General features: G+C 37.3%; 1 long non-coding RNA gene across 1 annotated transcript; it reads right to left on the bottom strand.

Annotated features, from left to right (window-relative positions):
- Positions 1 to 3,708: 3,708 nt before the first annotated feature.
- Positions 3,709 to 5,264, bottom strand: LOC115598339. The gene is made up of 2 exons (XR_003987579.1): positions 5,129 to 5,264; positions 3,709 to 3,743 (listed from the first exon to the last, which is right to left on the bottom strand). It is a non-coding gene; the product is annotated as an uncharacterized LOC115598339 (long non-coding RNA).
- Between the last annotated feature and the right edge of the window lie 1,142 nt (positions 5,265 to 6,406).

Genomic DNA, 6,406 nt, shown 5'->3' with positions numbered 1-6,406 from the left:
AAGCCACACTCATCATTAACTCCTCAGTGCCTCTTTTAGGGCAGTAAATTGAAGTGGTGCAGGAGATAAAGGAGAAAATGTGGGGTTTTTCTATTTAAATTCAGCACACTACAGTTTTAGGATGCCCAAGTAGCAATTGGACTTGTGTTGCATTTGCCCCAGCAAATTAACAAATCATCCCTACTTCCACACTGCAAGGGAGGGGGAGTGGAGAAGACTGGCAAATGGATATATAATCATCCAACAAACAGGAAACTATTTTTGCAGAACATGAGTGAGTCACATTTACACAAATCAGGGCATGACACCAAAACCAAGACCGGGAGGTCAAGATCAAGTCACCCATGCATCTCACAGCAGGCTGTCCTAAGTGGATGGAAGGACTTCTTTTACTGTGTTTCTAATCATGGAAATTCATTTCAAATTCTGAATGAGCAATGGTGCTCCCAAGTATGGAGTTCTGCAATAGTATTGTTTACAAAAATTTAGGTTTTTAAAACTTAGCTTACTACTGCTTCTTATTAATAGAATGTAGAGATACTGTGGAAAAGTATCACACCACAAACCCCTGTCCCAAGCTGCTTTTCAGCCTCTCCTGTACAAACTTCTTTGACTCAGCTGCCACTTTTCTCCCTCATTCAAGAACCAAACTTCATGATGTTTCATTTTTAATCAAGTAAATTAAGTATTAAAAATCAGTGTCAGCCAGTTTAGCAACATCTTCCACTCTGTGCTGGAATTGTCCCATTATTGTTGCTATATATTTTTCCTTGCATAGTCATCCAATACATATCTCCCTCTTTCACAGCTTCAAAGAAGTACAATAGTTCTCTTGTTGGTTTTTTGATTAATTTCCAGCACAAATTACTTTTTCTGATTGAGTTGCATGACTTGATTAAAAGCTAGTATTTCCTTCTGTCTTTTCTCAGTTTATCTTACCTCTGCTGAAGGAGTTCCTTATTGTTTTAATAGGAGAAGTTAAATAATCACACCTGAGTTAACAGCCTGAGGTTGTTCACTACTTCTTGTGTTTTTATCCTTCTCCCTGACCCCTTCTTGCCTCTGCTTTTCAGTCTCACTTCAGTTTCAGACACTTATCCACTCAGATATTCCCACTGGGTCAATGGGATTGTTCAGATGTGCAAAGTAACTCAAGGACTTGAGCTCTTGGAGGACCAGGACAAGCAGCAACAGTGATTTGAGTCTATACCCTCCAAGCAGGCTCCAGAAAATCTTTTCTGAGCCACAATGATTTCAAGGTGCTAAAATTCACCAAACACAAGGCAGATGTCTGCTGATCAGGAAATCATGTTGGCTACAAGATGAGAAAGCTCCTGATAACTTCTGAACCTCCCTTTGATGTTCTCCATGCTAAGCTGCACTGGTAACAGGGTCACCTCATGCAAACTTAAAAATAAGCAGGAAGGCAGAATGCAATTAGGCATTAGAAAAGGGTTGAATAAAGCCCAGTTTCAGGCCACTGGAGCTGTAGCAAGGCTGTTTGTGTAACAGCCTCCCTGTTGCCCAGAAACAGCACATGGGACTACTGCGTGTCTGCAGAAACTCAGAACTGGTTTATTTGACTTGGACGTGCAGTAAAACTGACTTTTAAATGTTACTTCAGCTTTGAGTCAGTCATTACCCTTGTAGTTTTTACAAGCCATGCCTGGAAATGGGATGTTAATTGTTGTTAATGAGTCTGTCCCACCTGAGTAAGCTCTGCAGGGCAGAACTCCCAGCACAATAATTGCTCCTCATCCCCTCCCGAGTCCCCCCTGCTGACCCCGTTGTCTCACGCATTTAAGAGCAACAGCATCAAATCAGCTCCTTCAGACCCCAGAGCTTTCTTTGCAATCCAGGACAGTAGCCAGTTTCTGTTCCCTTCTCATCCCCAGTCCTCTGTGATTTCTGGAGTGCAGCACTACCAAGGTTCAGCTCCTGCTGATGTCTTTGGCACAGGGAGAGGACACTGATGGGCAACAGGGATACAGAACAGGGAAAGGAGGGTTTGTGCACTGAGCTGGGGCTCTGACTACCTGTGCAGTTTAATCTGGTTGTCTACCAAGCTGCTTTATCATGATGGCAACTTTTGTGCTTTGACAGTTTTTGTTCTGGTTAAATTTCCTCTGGTTAAATTTTATCCAGCATCCCTTCTGCCAGCACAGCTTAGGACCAGTTTTCTTGCAGTTCTTTGCAACCCCATCTAAGAAGGGATGTCACTGGAGCTCCCTGTGGGGCACACAAATAAAGACAGAACGTCCTATATGTCTGTCTGAGGCATGCAGAAGATGAAGGAATATTAGGAAAAAAAATTCTTTAGAGGAAGAAGGATCAGGCATTTGAACAGGATGCCCAGGGAAGCATTGGAGTCACTGTCCCTGAAGGTGTTAAAAAATGTGTGGATGAGGACATGGCTTAGTTGGCTGGTGGTGGTGGTGCTGATTTGTCAGACTGGGTGACCTTACAGGTCTTTTCCAGACTTAATGATTCTATGAAATCTCAGAAGTTGGAAAGATAGGGAAGCTTTCAGGTTTTGGACAAAAAAAACCCAAACTGAACAACAAAAACTGAAAACCAAAAAAACCTGCCTGAACATCAGCTCTGGCTTACACTGCATGGTGAAAGAAACAAAGTTCCCATTATCTGTAAATTTCTCTACCTTGGATGACAAAACTTCCAGGCTGGAAGAGGTTTGCAGCACTCATGGCATCCAGGCTGGGACAAGGATGTGCTCTTCTTTCTGGCCAAGTTGAAAAAACCCTGAAATTTTAAAAAACAAACCATGGGAGAGGAGGGCAAACCCAACCTCTCATGATTTACAGTGAGGAAAAGTCACACTGCCAATTATAATGATTCTATTTAAAATCACCTCTGTTTTATTGCTCTGTATGCAGGTAACTGTGCTGCTCAGAAATAATCCCCTCAGACACACAGGGTCATTGTCAACTGGCCTCTTTTTTTAGTTCATTTAACATAGTCTTGGGAATAAAAAAAAGGAAAGAGAAAGAAAAAGAAAAAAGAAAAAAATGAAAAAAGAAAGAGAAGGAAAAAGAAGAAAAGGGAAAAAAAAAAAAAGAAAAAGAAAAGAAAACAAGAAAAAGAAAAAAAAAGAAAAAAAAGGGAAAAAAAAAAAAAAAAAAAAAAAAGGCACCTCTACCCTGTCTCATGTTGCTGTAAATGGGACATTCTGTACAGTGTCCAGCCCGTGTTTTAGAGCTTTTCAAACTTTCTTTTTTTTCTTTCAAACTTTCTTTTCAAACTTTCTTTCTACTGATGTGTTCAAAGCAAATTCAGCCTAAGTGGGATCTAACTATCTAGTTGTCAGGGTCCCATTTTGTACAGACAATTCAGTTAAAAACAGTTAAAAAGCAGTGTCACTTTCCTAAGAAAAGTAAATTTTTGAAAGAGAAAGGATGTGCACTTAATTTCATATCAGAGCTGTGGTAGCTTTTGCTATTGTAAGTCACCCTGAAATGAGTGTTTGCCAGCTAAATCATTCCCTTTTTAAATTGCAACCCAAATGTCTGAACAATTTTTTTTTTTTTAATTTGGGTCAAGATGATTTTTTGTTATTGACTTCAGAAGAATAAATCTTATGAACCTTGGATGACAAAGACTCTTCTCTAGCACACACAAAAAATACAAGAACATTTCTGATACCTGTTTATGAGCAGATTTGATTCCAGTAGTCATGATAACTCTGTTTTCCCTGTCTTCATTAGGACCCAAGTGTAGAAGTAACCCTAAAAGTTAAAATATCAGTTACTGCAAAGAGAAACCTTTGCTATACAGAAGTTTTATATTTTTATTTAATCAGACTGTAATTCTTTTAACTTACATTTATTTAATTATCTGGCAGTTAAGAAGTAGCTAATCAAATATGCTTTTTAATGATACACTGATGATTGAATTATATATTTTGCATTTAGATATAGATATACACAACAAAGGCAATATCTGGAATGAGCAATGTACAAAATGGTCACAGTAAAGGTTCACATATTAATCTGTTTAATGCAGTAATTGATTTGTGCCTCTCTCACATGCTGTTTGCTTTTAGAAGGTAAAAATATTTCAGGATTCTTACAGAATGTGAGTCTGCTCTAAATTAAGAAATGGTAGATGAAAATCTAAAAACTACAGGTAGAACTGATTTGATAATGGACATTTTTATGTTTACATGACTTATAAAAGCAGTAAAAAAAATTTAAAATACTCCAGAGATTTATACAGTCTTATGTAAACTGCCAGAAAGACAGCATTACAAACTGTATAGGATTTATTTCTGCATGTAATATGTAGTAATAATAACAACAAAAATAATAATAGATAACATATTCAGTTACATAATTATACTATGCAAAATATTGTAATTAACAGTATAAAATCATAACAAGTGAACAATATTTAAAATATATTTTTACATATTTGTTTCAATATTTTTCAAAAATGCATTAATGAAATACTATTATGCTTACAATAATAAAAAATATAGCTATTATATATAGTATATATAGTATAATGTAACTATTTAATTCTATTTACATTAGATATTATTGTTCAAAATACTTTTAAACATATATTGCTCATACTATTAATGTCCTCATAATCACTGGAAAATAGGTTAATTTTTTTTAATGGCCTAAGCTTACCATATGCTTTTATGTGCAGGTCATATGTCAGTAATTTTTTCCCATAAAATTCTATAGTTCTAGGAAGGAACTTTTCTTTATTTTCTGACATGATGTTACCTTTACAGGATATATGAAGTACTTTACAAGGGCTGGCACAGTCTGTTTGTATGCTGTGGGGACATTTCCCAGCATTTGTATAGAAGAAAAATACATCCTACACAGCTCTAACATGTTTCAGAAGTTTTTATAAAAAATATTTCAAACTATTTTCATGTCATGGAAATGTACATACACGTATGTACATACATACATCTGTACATACACACTTTTCAGTTCTTCCACACAGACGCAGGCAAATCAAGTTTTAACAGACAAATCAGAACAAGTTAATTTAAAAATCAACAGAATTTTCCTCTGTTTTCTTTTACACTGTCTATATAACTTTAAAAGAGTCAGAAGATATTTTTTAAATTGTGATAAATGGTGTTACCTACCTCTGGACAAATGAAAACTATTATGCACAGAGCTTTTACTTTCTGTTGGTGCTTTTTTCCCCCCCTTTCTGTTATTATTTCTTTTTCTTTTTAATTCTGGTGCAGAACTTCATCCATAAATTCAGTAATATTGTAAGTTTTCCTTTAAGAAATCCCATCTTTTGTACTTAATGCATTATTTTAGATTCACTGCCTTTGGTCTCTTTTTTTCTAAGTGGTTTGATAACTAGAGCATACCCAGCTGCTAACAAGAATTACAAAATCCTTTGGCTCCACTTTGGTGAGCCCAAAGGTTGGCGTTCACCTAAAAAAATCCAAATCCTAAAATCACAGACTTTCAGTAGATACAAACATCAAAGCTTTGATTAAATGATAGCTTGGAGTCTTTTAAGGGAAAGAAGAAATATTGGCTTTGTTTTTCCTCTTTGAGAGCAGTTGTGGTCGTGGCAGAGTTCAAGTTTTTGTCATGTTCCCATTCCCAGTGCTCTGGACCACTCTGTGTGGATTTTGTCCCATGTCATTTTAAGCTTGAGCAGTATAAGGTGAAGATCAATGTAAATAAATTCAAGGGCAAAAGTATGGGGCAGTGACATGTCTGCAAAACAAAAAATAAGACTCTACAACAGCTGTGTGGTATCAGTTTTGCTCGATGCTGCAAAGACCTGGGGCATTACGCAAGCTGACAAGAAAAGATTTGATGCATTTGATAGCAGGTGTTTAGGAGGGATCAGTAATGTCAAATGGCATCCCCATGTTGGGAACAGGGAGTTTCAGGAGAGAACAAGAAAGGAGAAGATTAGGGACTTCCTAACAAGGAAGTGACTTTGATGCTCTGAGCACCTCGTGAGTCTGGAGCAAGGCTCTTTGGTAGGAGAAGGTCTTGTGAGCTGGGTTCCCAGTCTGTCCTCTGTTCAGGGGAGGTCAGGAGAAATCTCTTCTTGGTTTTGACTTGTTTGCTAAGGATGGAAATGCCTTAGGCCAAGGATGGTTTCTTTACTTCTCTAGCCTAGATGATGTGGTCAGTACTCACTGACCTGCTGGGAAGACGAGAAGGGCAAGAGATAAATGGGAAAACAGTGTTATAGACATCTCTTTGTAAGACACTTCTCCAGCAGGAATATTCATGTGAATCAAAGATTTAAAACCACACCTCTAGAGTTTTGTAATACAAACTTAGATGATGAAAACCATGAAACCCAGAAAAGGAGGGGTTTAACAGATTCTGCAGAGCCAAACTCCACACCAGTGGGCTCAACCAACTTCAATGAACCTCGAACA

Source organism: Calypte anna, chromosome 4B (assembly GCF_003957555.1).
Source record: "Calypte anna isolate BGI_N300 chromosome 4B, bCalAnn1_v1.p, whole genome shotgun sequence".
NCBI classification, from domain to species: domain Eukaryota; kingdom Metazoa; phylum Chordata; class Aves; order Apodiformes; family Trochilidae; genus Calypte; species Calypte anna.
The sequence above is the reverse complement of the archived record's forward strand: the minus strand, read 5'-3'. Positions and strand labels throughout refer to the sequence as shown.